The 25,925-nt window shown below is 44.4% G+C and overlaps 1 protein-coding gene across 3 annotated transcripts in view; it reads right to left on the minus strand.

Annotated features, from left to right (window-relative positions):
* The window catches only part of st6gal2a (ST6 beta-galactosamide alpha-2,6-sialyltranferase 2a), a 52,627-nt gene extending 30,976 nt beyond the window's left edge, over positions 1–21,651 (minus strand). Inside the window, exons 1-2 of one of the 3 annotated variants that reach the window (XM_079663929.1) lie at positions 21,437–21,651; positions 3,125–3,236 (exon numbers count right to left, since the gene is read on the minus strand). The gene's annotated coding sequence lies outside the window, so the exon portion shown is untranslated. Of the gene's footprint in view, positions 1–3,124; positions 3,237–12,343; positions 12,414–21,436 lie in introns of all 3 variants that reach the window. The other 2 variants (XM_079663930.1, XM_079663928.1) reach the window with 2 other exon arrangements.
* Positions 21,652–25,925: the final 4,274 nt, after the last annotated feature.

Genomic DNA, 25,925 nt, shown 5'->3' on the forward strand with positions numbered 1-25,925 from the left:
AATAATAATAAAAGAAAAACATCTGCTCCATTGTCTATCACCTTGTAACAACAACCTCTGTTCCTCTCCACTGACAGGCACTATGATGACGACATTACTTCACAAACCCGCTCATTGACATTTCACATGCGTATCATCACATTACCTTTGTGTTTCTGTGTACAGCAATAGAATAAGCAATCATTAAAAGACCACAATCATATTCAGCCCGACCTACTCTAATACTCTGGTGTAACGCGTGAGCTTCGCAGATGGCTTACAGTGGGAAATACACAGCAGTGAAGGTGAATAAATGAAGCGTTAAATCTCCTCACATCAGAGGAACTACAATCCTCTCAGCCACGCGTAATTATGAGTTTTGGTCTTTTAATGTGGGAGCATTTCTCCTGAGAGTGGCAGTTTAAAAAAAAGAAAGCTCCTGAGTGTTAAGCCTGCACTCGTCCTAATTACAGCTTCCCGTCTCTGAAGCTGCCACGTCCTGCAGAGCCTGAAGCCCCCCCCCGATATACACAGAAATACAGGACTTTATGCCCCGCAGCCACACGGGAGGCCAAAGCTCATCCAGTGACCCCGGTGAAGAAGAGGGGAAACAGCAGGGAGAAACTGGGCCAGAGGGAGAGGAGACAGTATGGGAGAAAGAAAATAAGAGCTGATGCAATCTCTCAGACAAACACACATCTGCACAAACAAACACAGCAATATGATAATGTGTTCTGCCTGAGGCCTTGAAGCCATTGGCAGGTGGGGTAGGTGTCGGGCAGTAATCCCCTGTGTAGCAGTTTCAACATGTCTACTCAGAGAAAAATATGCCATTTAACACCTGGAAACAACAACAGCAGGCCTGACCTACAAAAACATAACAAAGAAAAACAAGCTGCAGAACACACAGCTGCCCAATGACAATGCTGTCAACAAACAAATGGCATCTACATGCACCAATGCCCAACAGAGGCAGACTGAGGAAGTGTGTGTGTGCGTGTGCGTGTGTGTGTGTGTGTGTGTGTGTGTGTGTGTGTGTGTGTGTGTGGCAGCTTTTCATGAAGGCATGTGTGTGCGTAGCCTCACCTGGCAGCAATCAGGGTGTGTGCTTCAGTAAATGCGGTGAAACAACATAAATGCGTGTCACAGATGGAGAGGCGGGGGTGGAGGACAGAGCTAGTTTTGTGAGGACTTCACAAAGAAACAGTACAAAACGGGAAACATGGAAACGAGCCACTGCCAGACAGCAAAGGACGACTAAACGTCTTAGTGGGAGTTAGCAGGAGACGGGGAAGAACAAAGGAGCCCGAACAAATAAAAAGTATAGGTCATGCAGAGAGCAAAATTGAGATCCACTGCGGATATACGATGTAGGGGGAGAAAGAGGAAGCTTTTGTAAGAGGGAAGAGGAGATTGGCTAAATGATTGCAGGCCGTTTACCCTAAAGAGGATAATTATATGGTTTACGACTTGGAGGAAAAAGTAGGAAAAGTGAGCGAATGAGCAGTGAACCGAGGAAACATGAAGGGTCAGAGCTGAATATGCAGGGTTTTTTCCAATAAAGCGGTGATTCGTCTATTAAATAAAAAGCATTACATTTCTATCACAACTGTCAGAGTCGAAGGTTACAATTTCAAATATATTACTTTGTCTAAAAAAGCTGAGACGATAATCAAGTTTGCAACAATGTGACCAATAATAGGAGCTAATTCCTAACACTTTAAAAGCTGTTACAAGATGATGAGAATTCAATTGCTTCGAAAAATAACTGCAAGAAGTAATCGTTCACGATAATACCAGTTAATAAAAAAAAGTGTTCAATTTTATCTGGAATATATGACAATAAGTGTTCAACGGTTTAGACTTGTTCTTATTGATTGATTTCTTGCATGAAAATAATGTCATAAAAAGTGAAAAATGAACATCACCTTTTTCTAAAGCTCAAAACAACACATTCAAAATGAGTAGTTTCATTCGTACGAGAAAATAAAATTCAGTTTTCTATCACAAAGAAAAATAACACCTTCATTGTTGCATATAATGTTAAGAGGTTAGAGCCTGGAGCTGGTTAGCTTAGCATAAAGACTGGGAACAAGGAGACAGCTAGCTCTGTAAAAAGGTAAAAAATATATATATCTGCCTTCCAGCAACTCCAATAATTTCATTTATCAAGACATAAATCTTATACATGTACAAAAGCCATAGTGTGTAACCACCATGTTTAAGGGGGGGGGGGGGGGGGGGGGGGTTTGGCTCTGAGTCTGCTCTGGTTGCCATGGAACCTAACAGTGATGACAGGACTCCAGGAAATCACCGCTACGGGCCAAGAAATAGCCCAGCCCACAACCAACAGTTCCACACCCATGACCTACTATACCTTTTATTAGGGGCCATCTGCCAATAAGAAAACCAAAGTGGCTGCTGATTCAAAAGCAACCTGCCAGCACGGACTTTCCATTCACAGAGCAGGGCTGGAGAGCATATACAGTGTTTGTACAGCTGGTGAACGGGGGGTTTCTCTGGAGCGCGACTTTCCATAACGTCCTCTGTTAGTGACGTGTTTGATGTGTTCCTTGAAATTAATGATGTCCTGCAGGCCTTTGTCAACCTCTATGACAAACCTAACAGTGATCTCTTCTCAACCGACAGCCGGATAAAGACAGGACATAAATGGTGCCACAAAGGCGGAACCCAAATGTCAGGCCTGCAGACTTGTGGACTACATGGACGCGTGCCCGGAGAGTCAATGAGTGGCCATGGGCCGTCCTAATCCACAAATCATCAAGTTTGCAAGGGGCCTCAGACGGACTTTCTGCAGACTTTCACAGTCTGACTGGGGAGAGCACTACACACTTTGCTTGGAGCAGCATTACCCATAGTTCATGTCAAAAGTGATTTGAAAGATAGGAATATTAATAATAATGAAGCATTTGGTGCTTTTTTATGTATACAGTGCATTCATGTATTGAGAAAAGCTTTACACATAGACAATATGTGTAGGCTGAATAATAAGCCTTTGACTTTCAAATTAGCAATGGTTTGTTTCAATGCTCCTACAATAAATAAAGCTCTGTAGTTCAGTTGTATTACAAAATTGTGTAAAACCTAAAATTCTATATACTGTAATGCAGCATCTCTTACTCACATAACGAAAGCCGTCCAAACAGAGAGATGATCAGCTGAAAAAATTCCCCAGTGAACGGAGCACCTGGCACGAAGGAGATGTTCTTTCCACTGGATGACTGGACGACTCTGCACTTTACACAAAGACAGCCGTGACATTGTTAATAAAAGAGGGTGGTTCTGATCAAGAAGAGTCACCCAACTGTATGCCTTCTAGGTAAGGAGGGAGCTGGGTATGTGTGGTGTCAAGACATTTATGCCTTGCCTTGCCTGGCCTGGCCTGGCCTGGCCTTGCCTTCCTGTGCCAGTTCGTCCATTTTTTATAGACTCCTTTTGTTTCATTCTTGATCGTCCATGTAGATGTTTTGTTTAGAGTTTTTGGATCTTATAGTTTCTCAGTTTTGATCCTCCTAGTGAGCGTTTTGTGTTTTTGCCTTTTATTAAATACCTTGTTAATCCTGACCTGTTTCTGGTGTCGTGCGTTTGGGTCCTGAGCCTTGTGACATTAATAACAGTATGTGCCTAACATGTCTGTTAGCGTGTCTGGGCCTAGTATTAAGTCAAGTCAAGTTTATTTATATAGCATATTTAAAACAACCCCAGTTTACCAAAGTGCTTTCCAGTTTTTAAATATGTATTGTTATTGAACTGGTGTACTGAATATGTATTTTACTGCTGCTCCCACTCCGATCTAAATGCACATAAGCATACACCTAGATTTCCTGTATATAAATTGTGCTCATATACAAACACCCAGGGGACCAAAATAAATATAAGCTTTTGTGTTTCATTGTGTTTGATTATATGTCCAAGTGCATAAAAATAGCTGTATCATTTATACATGTCATATATTTGTTTTTATACATTCTGCATTCAGAAGTTTGTCAAAAATAAACAAGCCTAACAAGGAAGATGACAGGTTTTCAGCTCTGCTAGAGCACAGGCTGTCCTCTTCTCTTCTGCACACTGCATGGCAATGGGATGCAAGTGTGCACATTCTCTAAAATAAAACACAGACAAAAAAGGGCTTGTACCTCATCAAATATTGAACCCACAAGAGTGGAGTTGTTCTACATCTTAGGAAAATAAAGCCGTTTTACTATAACATTCACCTCGCTGCAATTTAAGCTTTTTTCATCACTTTGAGGGTAAAAAGAAGCAACAGCACGAGGTCCGCTAAGAATTTGTGGACAAACAGACATCAACGTGAGCCGAGGGGTCAAGAGATGTTTTAAATTCCTGAATTCATTTGTGAACTCGTCTGATATTCAGACCAGGTCTCCCAGGACGATGTGAGCAGAACATGAATAAATGCAAATGCTGTTTGAGCTCTGTGGCAGCAGGGTGTGGTTTGGGCGCTGGCTGCTGGAGTGAAGGGAGTGGCTCGGCCGGAGGACGCTGACCGGCCCTTCTCCTACGCGCAGCAGCTCCTGGATGCAGCGAGCCGCTGGCTCCAGCCGGGAGTGCGCTCCGCTGAGGAAGTCGTCGGGCAGGTGGCGCTGGAGCAGTTAATCGCCGGCCTGCCATCTTCGACGGCGAATTGGGTCCAGTGCCATCGCCCCGCCAACCTGGAAGCAGCCGTCGTCCTTGCGGAGGACCACCTCTCGCTTCCCCGGCGGAGCATGAAAGAGGAGCCCCGACCACCAGCCGTCTCAGCGGGCAGACCCGTCCCAGCCCCGAGGAGGAGGTTTGCTGGAGCAGCTGCCCTTCCCTCCCCACCATCACACGGCCCCAACCCCGCAGCCCCGACACTTTCCCCCCTAGCTCTACCTTACCCTCCTGTTTTTATCTCTCCCCAGGGTCCGGCCTTCGCTTCTGGTCGTCCGGCACCACGGGGGGCTCCTCAGACGTCAGGGCAGGATTGCTGGCGGTGCGGGCAGCCCGGCCACTTCCGACGGGAGTGTCCTCTCATGGAGGTCGGACAGCTGGTTTGGGTTGCAGGACCGCCAGTTGCCGCCCCCTATTTGGAAGGGACGTACCGTATACCGGTATGTATACAGGGGGGTACACACCAGGCTCTGATGGACACGGGCTGTAATCAGACGATGATCCATCAGCACCTGGTTCGGCCTGGGGCATTGATTGAAGCATCGTGGGTGAAGGTGAGGTGTGTGCATGCATGGGGATATTCACCAGTACCCGGAGGTGACGCTGGAAATTTCTTATAAGGGGAAAAAGCATAGAGTCAGGGCTGGAGTTAGCACTCGCCTTACGCACCCTCTGATTTTGGGAACGAATTGGCCGGGGTTTGCTAAGCTAGCGGGGGCTATGGGGGTGCGTTCACGGACGGCAGGGAAATGTGAGTTGTGTGCTGTGTTTAGTGGAGAGTCGGAGGCTGACGACATCGAGGGGGAAACGGACACGGAGGGGGCCGCGGAGGTCCCTCTGGACCCGCTGGTGTTTCCCGTGGAAGATTTCCCCCTCGAACAGTCGAGGGACGAGACCCTTCAGCACGCCTTCGGCCAGGTGGTGAGTATTGATGGCTCCCAGCTACACCCAAACGCAGCATTCACTCACCCACACTTTACGGTGGTTAGGGACAGGCTGTATCGTGTAAGCCGTGACACACAGACAGGAGAGATAAATACCCAGTTGTTGGTGCCAAAAAGCGGTCAGGAAATGTTTTTCCAGGCGGCTCATTATAACCCCATGTCAGGTCACCTAGGGTACGACAAATCACTACACCGGATAATGGCCCGATTTTATTGGCCGGGCATTCGCGCAGATGTGAAGCGGTGGTGTGCATCTTGCCGTGAATGTCAGCTGGTTAACCCGCCGGCCATCCCCAGAGCGCCTTTGCGCCCGTTACCATTGATTGAGGTGCCTTTTGAGAGAGTTGGAATGGATCTCATCGGGCCATTAGACCGGAGTGCACGGGGATATTGCTTTGTACTAGTCCTAGTGGATTATGCAACGCGATATCCCGAGGCAGTGCCGCTGCGTAATATCTCTGCAAAGAGCGTCGCGCAGGCACTGTTTCACATTATCTCCCGAGTCGGGATCCCGAAAGAGATCCTGACTGACCAGGGCACACAGTTTATGTCACGCACACTACGCGAGCTGTATGAACTATTGGGCGTCCATTCAATATGGACTAGTGTTTACCATCCGCAGACCGACGGCCTGGTGGAACTGTTTAACAAAACACTAAAGAACATGGTTCGTAAGTTCGTTCAAGAAGATAGCCGTAATTGGGATAAATGGCTAGATCCTCTGTTGTTTGCAGTGCGGGAGGTGCCCCAGTCCTCCACGGGATTTTCTCCCTTTGAGCTTTTATTTGGTAGGAAGCCCCGGGGTGTTTTGGACCTAGTTAAGGAAAACTGGGAGGAGGGTCCAAGCACCAGTAAGAACGAAATACAGTACGTTATGGACCTGCGAGCAAAACTCCACTCACTGGGGCAGATATCACGGGAGAATTTGCTCCAGGCTCAGGAACGTCAGCAGCGCCTGTACAACAGAGGGTTGAAACTGAGACAATTTTCACCGGGAGATAAAGTGCTTGTATTACTCCCATCCTCTAGCTCTAAACTACTCGCCAAGTGGCAAGGACGAGTGGGGGACGTAGATTATGAGGTGGTGCGTTCTGACAGGGGGGGAGCAACACAGATTTACCACCTTAACCTCCTGAAAGCATGGAGGGAGGTGGCGTCGGTTTCTCTGGCCACCACGGTGATTGAGAGAGATGAGTTGGGACCGGAGGTCATTAAAAGCAACAAAGTAGCCCCGGTCTGTTGTGGCGACAATCTCTCACCGGGCCAGAGAGCAGACGTTGCTTCGTTGCAAAGGCAGTTTGCCGACCTGTTCTCTACGCTGCCAGGGCGCACCTCTCTCATACACCACCGCATAGAAACGCCCCCGGGCGTGGCCATTCGTTCAAAGCCCTATCGGCTGCCTGAACACAGGAGGAAAATTGTTCAGGTGGAGCTTCAGGCTATGCTAGAGATGGGAGTGATAGAAGAGTCCACCAGTGACTGGTGTTGCCCCGTCGTGCTGGTACGTAAGTCCGACGGGTCAATCCGGTTCTGTGTGGACTACCGCAGGGTGAACGAGGTGTCCAAATTTGATGCTTATCCAATGCCCCGGGTCGACGAACTCCTAGATCGGCTAGGCACTGCTCGCTTTTACACGACGCTGGATTTAACCAAAGGCTATTGGCAGATTCCCCTTTCTCCAGAGTCTAAGGAAAAAACGGCCTTCTCCACTCCGTATGGTTTATACCAATTCATCACACTTCCTTTCGGGTTGTTCGGAGCTCCAGCAACCTTCCAGCGGCTCATGGACCGGGTGCTGCGTCCCCACTCTGCATATGCTGCTGCTTACTTGGATGATGTCATCATTCACAGTGAGACATGGGAGCAGCATATGCAGCAGGTGGGGGCGGTGCTCGAGTCCCTGAGGCAGGCGGGGCTCACGGCCAACCCGAAGAAGTGTGCGGTTGGACGGAGGGAGGTACGATATCTGGGGTACCACTTGGGCGGCGGGCAGGTGCGGCCACAGATAGAGAAAACAACCGCCATTTCAGCCTGTCTGGCGCCCAAGACGAAAAAAGAGGTCAGGAGGTTCATGGGGCTGGCCGGCTACTACAGGCGGTTCATCCCGTCCTTTTCGGAGCTGACCAGTCCCCTGACCGACCTGACCCAAAAGGGTGCTTCAGATCCGGTCCAGTGGACGGAGCGGTGTCAGCTGGCGTTTGAGAGGGTTAAAAAAGCCCTCTGTGGTAAGCCGCTTCTGTATTCTCCTGACTTCTCTCTCCCTTTTGTGTTGCAGACCGACGCCTCGAACAGTGGGGTGGGGGCCGTTTTGTCCCAGCACGTAGAGGGGGTCGACCGCCCCGTACTGTACATTAGCCGTAAGCTCGCCCAGAGGGAGGTGAACTACAGTACGGTGGAAAAGGAGTGCCTCGCCATACGGTGGGCGATCGGCGCCCTGCGGTACTACCTCCTGGGGCGCCCTTTCACCCTCTGGTCGGACCATGCCCCGCTCCAGTGGCTCCACCGCATGAAGGATGCCAACGCTCGGATCACTCGGTGGTATCTGGCGTTCCAGCCTTTCAACTTCAAGGTGATCCACAGGCCGGGTAACCGGATGGTCGTGGCTGATTTCCTCTCTCGCTCGGCGGAGGGGGGGGGGGGGGGGAGAGTTAGCTTGCGGCCGGCGGGATCCCGGCCTGAGTCGGGCGGTGGGGGTATGTGGCAGCGGGATGTGGTTTGGGCGCTGGCTGCTGGAATGAAGGGAGTGGCTCGGCCGGAGGCCAGACAGCTGATCGGAATCAGGTAATCAGTGCGGGAAGAAAAGCATGTCGTAACCTGGTTCTGTTCTGTTATGCAGTAGGCGGGATCCTGGAAGGTCCCCAAAGGACCTGTGAAGTTTCCCACCCGGGCAACGTTTGAGACCCACGCATATTATTGTTTGGAGTTAATAAACGCCTGTGTTCCACCAACCTGCTCTTTCCGTCCCGATTTGAACCCTGTGTGAGCGGAGAGGCTCACAAGCTCCATGAAGGAAAAGTGAGAAAAACACATTTTCGCAGTAAGGTATTACAGGAGGGAGCCACTTTTAGAAACGGGCTGTAGTTCATAATAGAAATGGGTGCTGGGTGCTGGGTGTGTGTGTGTGTGTGTGTGTGTGTGTGTGTGTGTGTGTGTGTGTGTGTGTGTGTGTGTGTGTGTGTGTGTGTGTGTGTGTGTGTGTGTGTGTGTGTGTGTGTGTGTGTGTGTGTGTGTGTGTGTGTGTGTGTGTGTGTGTGTGTGTGTGTGTGTGTGTGTGCACTTTCACTACTGGGGCCCAGAATTATTTATGAATTATATTTTTGGGGGTTAACACTTGACTAAAGAGTCAAGCCTATACTGAAGGGCCAAAAACAGCATTTCCTCAAATGGCCACTTGAGGTTGGCTCCAAAAGGGAGTCAATGTTCACAGACACACAACCGCCTGAAACGCCTCCATTGGACTCCTTTGTTTCCGACAGTGACATGGTGACTTTACTATGCAGGACTCGCGTTTTATACTGGCTAGCGCTCCAACTAAATGTAAGTGATAGGCTAAGGTGCGGGACATCTTTAAGTGGTTGACCAATCACAACAGAGCCGGCCAGCAAACCAATCAGAGCAGACTGGGCTCTGGTTTCAGACAGAGGGTGAAAAGAGGCACTGCAGCACAGGAAGCATGAGAAAAATAAAGACCATTTTGAAGATTTAAGCATGGAAACATGTCACAATAGAGGCCCAAAATAAATAAAAAATGAACCTGAAAATTGGAATAATATGGCCCCTTTAAAAATCCCAACTTGACAGCAGAAAGAAACATATTTACAGACTGAAAGACACAGTTTTTGTCTCTATAACCAGGGGTGCACATAACTTTCTCAGTGAGGTACTCAGATGAGTACCTGGAGTCAGTGTTTGGTACTCCAACTTCTGGCTCCACTCAAAATTATTTGATGAAGCCCTCTGTATCACGAACGTCAACGGGGGGGGGGGGGGGGGGGGGGGGGGTTAGTACTCTGTGACCACAGAGTGTGACCGTTGTGATCAGCTGTTTTAGCGCAGTTCTCCAGTGAAAGGGGGGAGTCTCCCTCCACAGCCGGTTGGCGTAGTTTTGGCACAATTCCGTTGTACAGACCAACGTTAACAGCAGCTCTGTCTGTGCACAAGGAGACCGACTCTGTCGTCCGGTGATCTAACCGCCTTCTGGAAAAGCTTCACAAGTACGTCGGTACGCAAATGCGCTTTGTGACACAAGAGACGGTACGCATTTCGGATTGTTGCCGCTCATGCGTACCTGCGTACCAGTTATGTGCACCCCTGTCTATAACTAATCTTTCCATTCAGAACAACAGCAAAGGGGGTGACTTTGTTATGTTAGTTATCCATTTAAATGAAATTAAAGCTTAAAGTTATGCATTATAAAAGGTAACGGCCAACTAGACTCAACTTCTTCTACAGAACTGGATGTTATTCATAAAAGTGCTGCATTTGAAATTAAATTAATGAGAACACAAACTCCTGATGGATGACTTTGCAACAATCATGCAGTATTTCTTCTACCTCACGATCATTTGACACAAATAATAACAAAGTTGCTTATTTCTCAACAGCTGGGCTTCTTTTTAGAGAGACTGTTCGTTTCAAGTATACCAAACTTTGACTCTGGAGCTGAAGAAGTGAAGACACGATAGTTTAGACATTCTGTTCAAATCCTGCAGAGTTTACATAATCCAGTTAATAAAAATGACTTCTTAAAATTCCACTTCCACAAATTATATATACTTAAACTTCACTCACTCAGGGAGTCTTTTGAGCTATTATATGCACAGAATACAAATATGAATTAATTCCCAAGTCAGATGAAAAGGTGTAAGCTTCTGAAGCAGCGAACAAGTGTTTAATCTCACCTTTGCAGCTGTTATGTACAAGACAGAGATCACACCAATGTAAATTAACCATCTGATCAACACTCTGCTTACACAGAGCAAAGCCCCATCATACAGACTCATTTCCACTGCATCAGATAAAAGAAAGGTTTGTCTGCAATTTAATTCTACAAATGGAAATTGTTAAAGTTATGCAGAAGCACTTATACGGGTATACATTTTGTACTATTTAAATCTATACATATTGGATATACAGGGCCCCATGATGTTATAAGGTTACACTGAAGTATTTTGGTGCACTAGTCAATCCTAAAATTAAATCCCAGGTCAAATTCAAAGGGTTTTAAAGTGATGTCATGTTTTTTTTTAAATGTCTGCTATCCTTGCATCTTATCTTAATAGTTGCCTTTGTGTATGCTGCAAATAGAGGTGCTGTTATGCAAGAAAAATCACAACTTGATTTTACCAAAAATCATGAAGAAAGTTGGAGAGTTACTTAAAACTTGATCAGGGCTGATTCATTTTAAGTCATGTGTTGCCCCAGTGCTAGCCGTTGGTACGCTGTGAAACACACTTTTTTTATTCTCAGCAGAAGAAATAGGATTTTTAAATTAATAAAATATTTGTTCAAGTCAATTCTTTGGTTTATTTAGTCTGTGGCTGTGTATAAACGGGATTATGTGCTTAGCGTCGGGGTCCTGGTCACCCTGTTGGTTGTTTTTTTTCATTAATGACCGCCTCGATGCACATTATCCCTTACCCCATCCTATCCTATCTCATTCTATGACAACTGTGATAATATGAACCTTCTCAGCCAATGTAAGGCCACCCCTTCTCTTGCCATGTAAAGATTAAAATATGTGTGGTTCAGATCAGAGAAGAAAAAATGAGACACTGCAGACACGAGTAAAGACAGATTAAAACCAGGACATCAGAAGCCAATTGAAGTCCTAAACTGAAGGGAGAAAATCGAGTTACAGAGAAAAGCGTATGCACAGTATAAATGCTCTCTCTTTCCTCACTTAATGAACCCCCTGCTACAGGTCCACCGTGCTTTAGCCTCAGGAGGCAATGAGGTTATTACCGACTAGGACATCAGACTTCTCCCTGTGTAATTATACTGCCAGCGTCCGAGCTCTCCGCTGCACTTCATCACATCTTAAAACCCTAAAGTGCAGCTGTTAAGAATAGCCTGTAGACTGAACGGCTACCTAAGCCTATATAAATGAGCTACTGAAGACAGGACGCTGCCAAAGCTAAAGAACTGTCTTGTTGTGGAAAACAATCAGGTGTAACTGTTATATCCAACGTCCCCTGGGTTTCACTTGTTTCTGTGTTTGCAATAGTTTCAAGAGAGGAGAGCCAGACAAGGCTGAGGATATATTGTATGTTTGTTTATAGAACATTTGCTTTCCCTGATGGATGGAATAATTATTACTTTTCACTTCCAAAGGAAAAAGCTCATAACTCAGGGGTAAAACTCTGCCTATATATCATGCTAGCCCTCATCCTGCCTCTGCCTTAGCATGAGGACATAATGAAAGGCTTCCTCCGCTCTTCACTTCCACTTCTCACCTTCTCACCTTCCCCCACATATGCCTTTTTATGTGACCTACATTTACTGTGGTGCTATGCATGCAGATGTTAAGTGCACACATCGCTCCGCTGACTGTATACGTCTATGTGTGTTTGCTCCAATGTCTCTCACTTTAGCTTTACCCACGCAAGAACAGAATGAATATTGCATTCCCTGCTGCCTCTCTGTCCGTGTGAGGAAACGCGCATGTGTGTCGTTTCTGTACTGTGGCTCTGCCTGCCAGTCTTTGTGTGGAAATGTGAATACAAGCAGTAGATCAAGCGGCTACTCACCACTGGCACCTAGCATGTGGAGCTGAGAACACATTGCAGGCCATGCAGCTCATTTCAGCCATCCGACCGCCTGCCAATCAAACACCAGAGCATGATATCGCATGGCTGCGCACACGAATACAGATGCACAGCTCAGAACAGACCAACTTTGAAAACCTGAAGTACAAACCTGAGCGACAAATAAACTGATTTCAGACCAGCCTTGGAAACCTGAAGTGCAGCACAAACCTGAGCTACAAATACACTAAAGCACAAGGTCCATTTCCCTTCTACTCATAAGTAAAGAGGCTCAAAGGAGACACTGAGCCTGACACTTATGTTTAAAAAGGAACAGAACGGAAATCCAGGCATGCCTAGTTTTGCATAGTTTTGCCTGACTACAAATCAACTTGCCAGGACTTGTAATGTCATGAATGTTCCCCTTCACCAATATGCTGGCACTGCTTTCAACAATGAACCGTGGTTAGCCCTCTCTGCTTGTTGACTATAGAAAAGGTAAACTGTGGCATTTTAACATGATGTATTAAATCAAATTACATTTAATTTAGCTTACGCTGTGATCCAAAAATAAGTGCAGTCAATCATGAGGACAGAAACTCAGAACAGCAAGAAACCTGCAAGTAAATTGGTTTGCCAAAGCATGTCAAGTAGAACATTTTATTTGTATTTGTGTTAGATTTTAATGGCCAAGTTGTTAGGGGGGGGAAGATGTTTGAATACTTTCCAGTCAATTGATACTAGATAACTAAACAAAGGTTTGAGCCACAAAGAAGCACATCGGTCTGCAGTATCTACCATTAGAATAAACACATTAATGCTAAAGAAATTAACAAAAAATGATCAGCAACATTTGAGCTTTTTATATTATTACTATTTATAAATCGGACTTTCTTGATAATCCTGAACCAATAATGTGCACGGAGCAGGAAAGAAATACAAATCCAGCCGACCTGATGCAACATAATCATTCCTTTGAAGTTGTGTTTGTGTCCACCAGGAACAAAGTCAAATATCCTCTTTCTTTTGGCTCTGATTTGACCAACTCCAGAGGGAAATATCTGATTCTGCTTAACGCTATGTTCACCAGGCAGCCACTCACTAACTTGTTCTCTAAAAAAGGTAGGAAACAGTGGGTTTAACACAGCATTTTTACTGAAAAGAAGCAACCTGATAGAAACAAGGATGATGATAGGGGCAAGAGAGAATCAAAGCTGCAGCGTTTCGGGCCGTAAAAGCCAAACAACCGGTTGTAAAACACTAAAAGTGAAACTGCTGATAATGCTGCGTGGGCTCATCAGTATAACAGATCCCTATTAAATTACACATTGGAATTTAACCCATTGTTAAAAAGCTTGAAGTGTCTGTCCCTTGAAGCAAGGATTCCTCTGGTTAGATGTATCTGATGTCAGGTTTGTGGCCACTTCAAGAGAATCCCCCTGGTTCACCTTTCAACTGTCAACACCAGATTTCCAGCAACGCATGTCAATAAACTTGTTTCACTATCCTCAGCTGCACTGTCTCTGCAGCAAAGAACTCAACAATGTATATGTTTTATAAGCTCCCCTCCATGTGATACTCGCAAAAAAAAGATCAGATCATGGTCTTGATTTTCTGAAATGATCAAAAGAAAAACAAGACCTTTGATCCTGTCTCTCTCTGGGTGGTATCGCAGAATCATGAGGGGATGGCTTCATGCTGGTGTAATACCGGGTCCAGCAAGGTCAGAGCAGAAAGTACTAACTCCATTAAAGACTGAGCCCGCTGAGGCAGATTAGGTCTGTCCTGTCCTGTCCCCTGCTATCCCCCTTCAACCGCCGCACCGATTATATCAGCGGAGCAAAAAAAGTCTATTTCTGCAAAGGTGTGCTTAGACACTCATTAATCTTCCTTTAAAAGAACCGGCTACACACAAAAAGGGCCAAGAGGAGCGGGGAGGAAGTCTCTCTCACACCTGTCACACTCAATCTGCTGTAGAAAACTCACACCTGATCCATAATGCAGACAGGGTATATACAGTGGGGCAAAAAAGTATTTAGTCAGCCACCAATTGTGCAAGTTCTCCCACTTAAAAAGATGAGAGAGGACTGTAATTTTCATCCTAGGTATACCTCAACTATGAGAGACAAAATGAGAAAAAAAAAAAAAAAAATCCAGAAAATCACATTGTCTGATTTTAAAAAAATTTATTTGCAAATTATGGTGGAAAATAAGTATTTGGTCACCTACAGACAAACAAGATTTCTGGCTCTCACAGACCTGTAACTTCTTCTTTAAGAGCCTCCTCTGTACTCCACTTGTTAACTGTATTAATGGCACCTGTTTGAACTCGTTATCAGTATAAAAGACACCTGTCCACAATCTCAAACAGTCACACTCCAAACTCCACTATGGCCAAGACCAAAGAGCTGTCAAAGGACACCAGAAACAAAATTGTAGACCTGCACCAGGCTGGGAAGACTGAATCTGCAATAGGTAAGCAGCTTGGTGTGAAGAAATCAACTGTGGGAGCAATTATTAGAAAATGGAAGACATACAAGACCACTGATAATCTCCCTCGATCTGGGGCTCCACGCAAGATCTCACCCCGTGGGGTCAAAATGATCACAAGAACGGTGAGCAAAAATCCCAGAACCACACGGGGGGACCTAGTCAATGACCTGCAGAGAGCTGGGACCAAAGTAACAAAGGCTACCATCAGTAACACACTACGCTGCCAGGGACTCAAATCCTGCAGTGCCAGACGTGTCCCCCTGCTTAAGCCAGTACATGTCCAGGCCCGTCTGAAGTTTGCTAGAGAGCATTTAGATGATCCAGAAGAGGATTGGGAGAATGTCATATGGTCAGATGAAACCAAAATAGAACTTTTTGGTAAAAACTCAACTAGACGTTCTTGGAGGAGAAAGAATGCTGAGTTGCATCCAAAGAACACCCTACCTACAGTACCTACTGTGAAACATGGGGGTGGAAACATCATGCTTTGGGGCTGTTTTTCTGCAAAGGGACCAGGACGACTGATCCGTGTAAAGGAAAGAATGAATGGGGCCATGTATCGTGAGATTTTGAGTGACAACCTCCTTCCATCAGCAAGGGCATTGAAGATGAAACGTGGCTGGGTCTTTCAGCATGACAATGATCCCAAACACACCGCCCGGGCAACGAACGAGTGGCTTCGTAAGAAGCATTTCAAGGTCCTGGTGTGGCCTAGCCAGTCTCCAGATCTCAAACCCATAGAAAATCTTTGGAGGGAGTTGAAAGTCCGTGTTGCCCAGCGACAGCCCCAAAACATCACTGCTCTAGAGGAGATCTGCATGGAGGAATGGGCCAAAATACCTGCAACAGTGTGTAAAAACCTTGTGAAGACTTACAGAAGACGTTTGACCTCTGTCATTGCCAACAAAGGGTATATAACAAAGTATTGAGATGAACTTTTGTTATTGACCAAATACTTATTTTACACCATAATTTGCAAATAAATTCTTTAAAAATCAGACAATGTGATTTTCTGGATTTTTGTTTTCTAAATTTTGTCTCTCATAGTTGAGGTATACCTAGGATGAAAATTACTGGCCTCTCTCATCTTTTTAAGTGGGAGAACTTGCACAATTGGTGGCTGACTAAATACTTTTTTTCCCCACTGTATGTGCTGCAACTATGTACACACAATGAGCCTTGATATCTATAATAGTGAAATTACACCTGGACACATCTGGACAAGGTCTCTGCACCACCAATTAACCCCTCTCCTTCTACCAGAGCAGCATGTGAAGTGTTCATGCGCCTTGTAATTACCAGAGCAGAGGACGTGTTTCATTTAAAAACCAGCACTTCCGCAACAGCCCTTGAGAAAAGACAAGCATCTGACTCATTCACAGTGACAAGAGAGAGTCGTCGGCCATCTAACATCCGCTGGCTGTCCGTTACCTAAACAGCAGGCTTAAAAAGGGTTGAATCTAACAACACTGTACTTGAAAAACACTTCACGACTCACAGTCATGCATTAACCTCCACTTTAAGAAGAAAGGACATCCGACAGAAAACTTGGAGCGAGGGTGAGTTGAACCATCCGAGCACATCCTATTCTGATAAATCACACAGAGCAGCGGTTCTTGATGACAGGCTTTCACGGTGCACAGAGCCCTCTCCAATACAGCCTGCCAACAGCAAGGTCCTATGAAGGAAATGCGGCTCTACACCTCATATTATGGCCTATAAATACAGCTGGGAGTTCCGACACCCACAGCGAGCGGGCGTTTCACGTGAGAAAGAAGCGAAAGTTCACTTAAAGCTCATTTCACTGTCTGTTCTTCTTCTAGTGGAGGCTGAACGGTCATAACAATGCTTGTACTATCAGACTCAATGAACACTTGAAAACTTACAGCGAGCCTATTTCCATTTGTGTCTGAACTTGTTACGAGTTCATTGGTGTACAAATGTAGGGCTGAGACGTATTTTCCTTATCAAGCAATCTAGCTAATGTTTTCTAGATTAATCGTTTAAATATTGGAAATATCCATCCCTGTTTCTCAAAGTCAAAAAGGATGTCTTGTTTTGTCAGTGCAAAACCCAAAGATATTCAGTTTATAAGGATATCATCAGATAAAAATCAGAATAAATCTTTATTTGAGGGGCTGAAAACCTCATGTCTGCCATTCTTGCATACAAAATTAATTAAACGATAAATGTATTATCAATATACCTTACTTATTACGAAACAATCGTTGCAGCAATGTTTGAAATGACAACGGCTGCTCACGAGCGTCGGAAAGTTGCTGTTACTTTAAGAACTCAGAACAACAGTTCCCTGGTCCAGACACAAAATAAGGGCCGATCTTATTAAACAGGTTAAACAATGCTGAAAAAAAAAAAAAAGAAAAAGCTGACGGGATTTGTCCATATCAGAGCTTCACACACTGGCTGCTGCATTTGTAAAGCAAATCATGTTTGACTGGCCAGACAACAACCCCACTAATCTAGAGCTCGACAGCCATTTCCAGGCAGCTTAACCTCCCTATAATCTGCTTGAACTCGGGACACATACTTCTAAACACAGACTAAGATTAGCAGCCTATCAGAGAATTATAGCACAACTATGAAAGCAACGCCAAAATATAAGCTGCTCATGTCGCTGCTAAAGAAGACTCAGCATAAGGGAATAAGAGCACCATACATCAAACGCAGATGGCCTTAACTACTACTCCCAGGAAGTTTACAATCGCGTGGAGACCGCTAATAGCCCTGGACGTCCGTGTGTTTCTCACGCAGCGCCGTGTCCTCTCACTCGGCCGGGAGTGAGGGGCACAGCTGGTCCTGATGACTGCAGCACGCCTGCCTTTGAAGGCTGGGCTCAGATAACTGCCGCGCTGGTCCGTTAGCACCCATCTGAAATTACACCTCCACCTTCCCAGAGTGCCCTGCCCATGCAATCCTCTCACTCCTCTGTACTTTATCTCCACATACGCAGACCCCGAACAATTTAAATATGAAACTCGAGCTTTGACCCACAGCCATCAATATGGGAGTTTTAAGAGTAACTAAAAAAGAAGATACAGTGTTGACCTAAACGTTTTATGAGCAGCTGTGATATTAAGCAATGAAGTTTAATTGATATAGTTAGATGAGAAAACCAACCATTCATTATATGCTAAGCATCTCCGAACCACATATTTGGTGGTGACGAAGAACAGGGCGAACAGATCCGTTACATTGATCCAGCGACCAGAAACAAAATATTAATGTTGCTCTGAATGTGTAAACAATGCTTTTTGCTAACAAGGTCAACATAACAGCTTAAAAAACAGATTATGTGTCAATAAGATGTTTTCTCCAAGTTTCCATAATTTGGTTTAATTAAGACACATAAAACTTTCCAAACATTCTTCTGACAAGGGATTTTATCCAATGGTTAAAGGATTCTTGCGATGATGAAAAAGATGTCTGACTGCCGCTGATGAGATGATTCGTTACACATCTGTCTTTCAGAGACAGAAAGTCTGCATCCCTTCCGAGTGCGCATGGTAAATATATGTGTCCTTGAAGCATAACTCCCGTTTTTTCCGTCTGGCAATCTGTTTTCTATTTTTCCCATCGATGCTATAAGGTCAATCAGTCACACACTGAACCGCTCAACGCTGAAACATTGTGAGAAAATACTTCCATTTTAAACTTTCAATGTTTTTTTCTTTGTTAAGTATGTATGCAACTTATGTGAACACAATTATAAAGTTAAAACACCTCACTGAGATTTATATTATGCTTCACCTGATTACAAATGTATCCTCCCTGCACACACGTTTACATAAATAGCTCCCCTTTCAGACTTTCTGCGGTGCGATGCTAATCAGAGCAGTCAATCTCTGACTAACTAGTTGCCTCCGTTACTGGGTCATCACTGACAGCAATTATGCATTTCATCAATTGGTATTTTTAGAACAGCAGCACCTCCTCTGCCACTTTGTAGCTTGATAAAAATCACCTCCCAAAAAGGTATTTTCAAGCCACTAATTGTTGGGTTAACAACGAAGAGTCTTGCAGTGTTTTCATACAGGTCATAGTCATAGTCTGCTCATCATTGCTGTTATTTTCCCTTGTTTACGCCTCTCAGCTGGCAGCATCTGTACCGCTGTGTACATCAATATTACAAGGTTACGGGGGTATGGATTCACTGAGAATCAATCATAAACTAAGACTGCATAACATATATATTTGAATTGTTATTGCCATAACAATAAAACACATTGCAGGGACTGCACGTCGAAATGTTACCATCTATGCGTTGTTATTTGTGTTCAGTCAATGTATAATTATAAAGAAATCTTTTACTTTCATTGTTTTATTCAAACAAGAAATATGTTTTATTTAAGCAGTACACTGAATGCAGCACAGGGTACATTTGGTTTTGAATCAAGATTGTTATCGTTATTGAATAATCCAACGCATATTGTTCTTATATCGTGCAGTCCTTCCATGAACATACTCCATCTCCTCTCAGTGCAGTCGGGTATGTTCTTTTGTACATTATGTTTAATGTATGTGCACGTTTCTTCAGGGGAAATGGATGTTTCCTTCCATCATGTCATTTTTATTGTAGTGGGAGCGGCTATTTTTCATTGGTTAAGCAGTGGAGCCTGGTTGGTGTTCACGTGGATATGTCTGGTGATGAACACCTTGTAGGTTGGAATAAATTAGCTTTTAACTTGCAAGGTGCAAACAACATTTCATTTTTGTTTTTGTGGACAATACTGAAAACTCAAGCTGCCGACGACACTGCCAGCAACTCTAGGTGTCCAGAATGTATGGATTTGGTAGACGAATGTGACACAAATAATGTCTCTGTGTGGGAAACGGCTGCCTGGTCTGATGTTTCGCCATTGAATTATAAAAGTGGCATATTGTGAGTGCACACAAAGAAAGCAGCTCACACACCTGTACTCTGTCGGCACACAGAGGGAGGCCGCCTTGTTAGAGACAATAAATATCCAGCTGCAGAGACAAGGAGGTGCGAGCCAGTGTGTTACACATAGTTTTCTATAAAAACAGTGATGCAGATGCTCTGAGGAACTTCACACATTTATAGTGGATATGTGCTTTCATCAGGTTTTTATTAGAACATACATAATGCATCGTAATTGTGGGTAGCAACATTTATAGTTCTGTTACTGTGAAAAAGAAAAATTGTCCTGGCAGAGAAAAGATAAATAATTTAGTTTTGGTTTTATATAATGCGAGTCGTTTCCGCCGTACCCCGGTGGTTAAAAACACAGAGCACTAAATTCTGTCTTCGTCACATCCTCTCAAAAGCTTTGAAACGCTGAGTGAACATAATTATTCAGCAGCTGCACACACAAACAAAATGACACTTTCCTGACGCAATGTCACTATAACCTGGGGAGAGGTTTGCTGTTTTTTCCTGAAGACATTTAAAAAGACAGGCTGGTGCCTTTGAGTTCAATGGACTGAAGTGAAGTGTGAAGTTGCGTGTTCTTATTGTAATGAGTTTGAGTACCCTCGACCTCTGCTGCTGTTTTTGAAGGTGATGTGCTGAGGCTTGTTGACATTCAGATAAGTCTCCGCAGTTCAGAGTGCTAAAACTCAACTTCCCTGTTGCTGATATCTGAGAACTAACACTACAGAAAGCAACACATTTGAAATGCAAAAAAAACATGTTAATTGTATCGACACTTCTATGTTTTATTCCGACTACTTTTCACTTCCCCTACATTGTGTGGTTCTCGCTACTGTAGAACATGTTTAACTGAAAGAAATTGATCCCAAATCTAAAATGTTATCTGCTTTGTTATTCTAATGAAATTGCTTCAAACAAAAGCCTGCAAAAAGTGGTGCAGCTGTGGATATGAAAGTGCAACGATGTGAAATAAAGTAGTCCTAAAATTAACTTTGAGCACCAGTCCATCAATCATGACAAAAAGAGTAGCACATGCATGCATGCAAACCCCCTTATCAAATATCAATGTAACAGTAGAGGAATCAGTGGGATGAATAGGAAACATTCTGGTGCCTTCATGGTATTACTATGCCTTCCACATGCCATCCCCTGGAGCTCTTTCCTTGGCCTGGGTTTCCTGTTTTGTATGGAGTAGTTGTCACACCATGTGCATGAAGCTGTTTAATAAAACTAAGTGTCAAGGGAACAATAAACCTCTAAATTTTCTCCTCAAGTTAGAACAGCGTGCAGGCCTGCCTTCACTGTGAATGAACTCTCCACTGTGGACACCATTTATATAGGAGAAAAGGGACCATCAAGATTAGCGTCATTATCTGCTGATCCCCATTAAACTCAACTGGATGTGTGCATAATGCTCCTAATGTTTATTAAATCTACGGTTAGTGTGGAGAGCCGCGACATGGGAAAACAGTGAGATGATTATCGCGATCCGGGTAAAGTAACGCAGACAAAGGATTTTCTACTACATGTTTAATTTGTAGGTTTGATCAAAGATAAACCCCGAATATTGAAACCCCATTTCAGGCAAACATCGTGCATGCACATCACCCCCCTGTGCCCACACAGAGCGCGCTGAAGCGGCCAATGCAGATCTGTATTGAAATGCTGCAGAAAAGCGAACAAAGCCTTACCTTAAAAGCTGAATGTCTCCCCGCTGGATGCTGTCCGGCGGCTCATGGTGCTCCTCCGTCCGCTTTGTTGCTCACACGGCTCGGGCTTTCTGTTCGCCTGTGCTCTCCGTCCACGGAGGAGATAAACACTACTACGCCGAGCGGAGGACTGTGTTGTCTGTCACTCTGTTGCTGGCCTTTTTCTCGCATCCACATCCACTCAGTTCGAGGGGCGGAGCCAGAGTGATAGTGTGGCTCTAGGTGGAAGTGAAGGAAAGGAGGAAAGGAAAGGAGGTGAAGGAGGCTGTATTGATGTTGAATGTGATACCTTCCTGGCAGCAGGCAGGGAAGACAAAGAGGAAGGACATTTTTCATTAACACGGTTGGAAGAAGTATTCAGATGCTTTACTGTCAAAATACTTCATTACAATTAAAAATCCTGCATTCAGAATGATAAGTAAAAGTAGGAAAGTCTTATCAGCTAAATGTACTAAGTAAAAGTACTCACTGAGCAGAAGATATTTCCTTTATGTGTGTGTAATGTTTATATTTACAGTTAAGTATATGTTACAGGTCTAGATAATAGTGTTGCATCAAGTAGCATTTTAATGCTGTAGACCAGGGGTGGGGAACCTGCGGCCCCCGGGCCGTACACGGCCCGCGAGACCATTTGGTACGGCCCTCGATGTAATTTATAAACACACGCAAAAAAGAAAAAAATTAAAGAAATCTAGACCGCAACAAAATTAATAACTTTGTTGTTATTAGCATCTGGTTAGCTAGCTATGCTAACGAATATAAGAAGCTTTTTCTCCAACCAGTGAGGTAAAGGCACATCTTTATATGATCATTATAGTTATTATAAAAAAATAAGAGAATAAGGTAAACAGGTATAAAATACTATATGACAGTAAAACACCTGTTATTAATAAACAAGAATACAGTTTGAAAGGGGAGTGATTTGTAAAATATCCATAAAGAAAAAGAAATCTGCTAGTTCTGTTTCATATGGGTGTTGAGAGATGTATCCATAGAGCTCCTAATTTTGCTCTCAAAGTGCACCAGATCGATGCTTTTAACTTCAACATTTAAAGAATAATCTTCCCGGGGGAGCATCCTCCCAGACCTGAGGTTAGGTCACCCCCCCCCCACACACACACACTTAAATCATGTCCACATGGATGGGAAACTAAAAACATTTGCATCTTGTGTCCAAATCTTTCTGTTTTGGTGGTCATGCCACAACCGTGCACGTGCATGCATGCACGAGTCATGGTAAGATATCTGGATTGAGAGGTTGCTTTTTCTTTGCACAGCATGAAAGAAAGGCCAAATGAATGGGCTGTGATTTTAGTATTTTTAAGCAGAGGTCAATCATTTGTACGGCCCTCGGAGGATGTTGAAAAAATGTAAATGGCCCTTGAGAGGAAAAAGGTTCCCCACCCCTGCTGTAGACAAACACAGTTCTGATTTACTTTTGTAAAATATTTAAATAATTTGATTATTTTGTGACTTAGAGTTAGACCATTTTTAAATATGCATTTTGTTAAAAGTAGCTAAAGCTGATGTAAATGTAGTGGAGTCAAATACATAATTTCCCTTTTAAATGTAATGGAGTAGAAGTATGAACAATGGAAATACTCAAGAAAAGCACAGGTACCTCAAAATTCTACATATTTATTCATAGTTTCATTACAAAAAATACCTCTTAAAAAGAAGCGAATAACTGTATTCCCCTAAAGTAAGGGAAACAATTAGTCAATTTATCTTTGTTTCTTATTTATTTAAAGTTTCAACATCAGTTATATCCATCCTTTTAGCTTGTGAACCTGTGTGAATATTGAAGAGTTAGCTACTGGAGAAAAACAAGCATACATATAGTTCAGGAGAACACTTTTACCTTTGGTACATCAATCATGACCTTCGACCCCAAGGTTAGGAAACAGTGATATATCAGTGTAGTGCATCAGTTAAAGGAAAGGTTTGCACATTTTCACAGCTGTTTTAAAATCATCAAAGTCTACCTTTAACTGATCCAGAGTGCTTTGTTGCAGTGCGAATAACATAATGAATCTGCACATTTTAAAGCGTCACTATTACGTTCCCTTCTGAGCTAGGGGAATCAGAGGGAAGCAACACAACCAGATTGGTATTGGTATAATTATAAGTGGTTTATTTTTTACAGCAAAGTAAACAAAATGGCAGGCAAGCAGCCTGTAACAAACAAATCATCACAACACCGGTTTAAATAAACAAAAGAGGCCACAAGGGCGCAAGTTTAAATAGGCAACCTAACTAAGGGAGGACTCTAAAAAGGTGAGTCTAAACACATACAGGGAAACTAAATACTCACACACTAAATAAAGAAGGAAACAAAACCTCACTGTAAAAGTGGTACAACTAGCAAAGGAAGGCTGTAAGAAAACACAGCTAGGACAACAGTCAAACAATACTAAACTAATCTAAGCATATCTAATCACAACAATAATGCTAATCACAATAACACGGTCCACACAAGTTAACCCCCAGAACGAAGAGCAAATAGCGAGAGGCGTCTGTTCACTCAACAGAGCCTCCAGAGTGATGATAGTCCGCGGCCTTTGTACTCCTACCCAGCAGGTGTGCTTGGACGATTGGACGACGTCAATCCAATCACCATCTTCAGAGGCGGACCAGAGGATGGGCAGCCAATGACGTTGGGGCAACCACACAGCTCATTTACATAATAACACAAACAATCCCAGACAGGTTAACGAGCAGGCAGAAACAGCAACCGTAACACCACCACCCCCCCCCCCCCCCCTTAAGACACAAACCCACAGCTTTGCGAACCAAACACACTAACAAACTCCTATAACACACATTAACATCACAAACTCCTATAACACACATTAACATCACAAACTCAACCTAACACACTAACATCACAAACTCAACCTGGACAAAGCATCGGTCAACACATTCTCTGAGCCCTTTAAGGACGGGTGTCTACTGTTGTAGTCCCGCACAACCAGAGCCTATTGCAGGAGACGCTGATTGTGCTTGGTTACGCCAGGGCAGAATATGAAGGGATCATAACAGCTGAACACCACAATTGGCCAAAGGCTGGGTCCAACATGAATCTTAAGATGTTGTAGAGCTAACACCAACACCAGGATTCGATAAACTAGCTGACGCTCTCGGGTTACCGGGAGTGTCGAGAAGTCTAGACTAGGCTTGTCTGAGCCGGCGTGTTGTGCTGGTCTCATGACATCCTCACCAGGGGGAGCCACCATTTCTGGCTTCTCCTCAGACACAGCTTTATCTGGAAGCACCGACACAATCACAGGATCAGACAATGGGACATCAGAAAGACTTTTACTCGCCTGTGCACGTGTATGGGTGATCAGGCCAATACCGTTTGGCGGGGACATATTCTGCCGCTGTTCTTTACACTTCAGAGCTGCGCAGTTGGCGATGACATGTCCAGGTTTGTGACAGTAAAAGCACTCCCTCTCTGTTTACATTATACACATTCAACGGTTCAGTAGGTGGTGCGACTAACACGCGGCGGGATCTGTCAGTAAGGACAGGGGAAAACAGATTTATGCGTCAACACATACTCATCGGCTAACACAGCAGCAGCAGAGAGTGTATTTACTTTTTGCTCATTTAAGTAAACAACAATGTGCTCAGGCAAACTTTTTTTAAACTCCTCCAACATGATCAATTCCCTCAGAGCAGAATAATCCTCCACTTTACATGACGTAAGCCATTTAGCAAAAAACATTCCCTTGTCTCTGGCGAACTCGGCGTGAGTTTGATTAGGACCCTTCCTATGGTGTCTAAACTTTTGCCGGTAAGCTTCAGGGACTAACTCATACACTCTGAGGATGGCAACCTTCACTGAGTCATACTGCAGGCTGTCCTCTAACGTGAGAGCCACAACTGCTTCCTGAGCTCTTCCATGTAATTTGCACGTTACCATCAGAGCCCAAACTTCAGCCGGCCAACGCAACGCTGTAGCAATGCGCTCGAAGGCACCAAAATAGGCATCCACCTCAGTCTCACAGAAGGTTGGCACTAACGAAATATTTCTACTCATGTCAAAGGCAGGTGGAGGAGGTGGAAATAGCAAGTTTCTTCCGGCAGAGTCAAAAGCACCGGATGCACGCAGTTGGGAGTTTAGCTCCAGCTGACGTATCCGGATCCGGACTTCCTTATCTGCCTCAATTTCTAGTTTCCGGTCCTCTAGCTGTAACTGTGTCTGCCTGCTCTGCTCTTTATCCACCGCCTCCAGCTGGAGACGGACCTTCAGTTTACTCCCTTCCCGGGAATCAGGACTACCAGGACACGGTGGACTATAACGAGGCGGCGCTTTACACTGCTCGCTCCCCTCGCTGTCACTACCCTCTCCTTTAGCACGGACATTTGGCACAGTGAGCTCAGCTTGTGCAGGCAGCACCAGAAAACCCCTTTCCACCAACTCATCCACCACCAGAGCCTTTAACTCTTTTTTAAATAATTGTTT

The sequence above is a fragment of the Notothenia rossii genome (assembly GCF_949606895.1).
Source record: "Notothenia rossii genome assembly, chromosome: 2".
In the NCBI taxonomy this organism is placed as follows: Eukaryota; Metazoa; Chordata; class Actinopteri; order Perciformes; family Nototheniidae; genus Notothenia; species Notothenia rossii.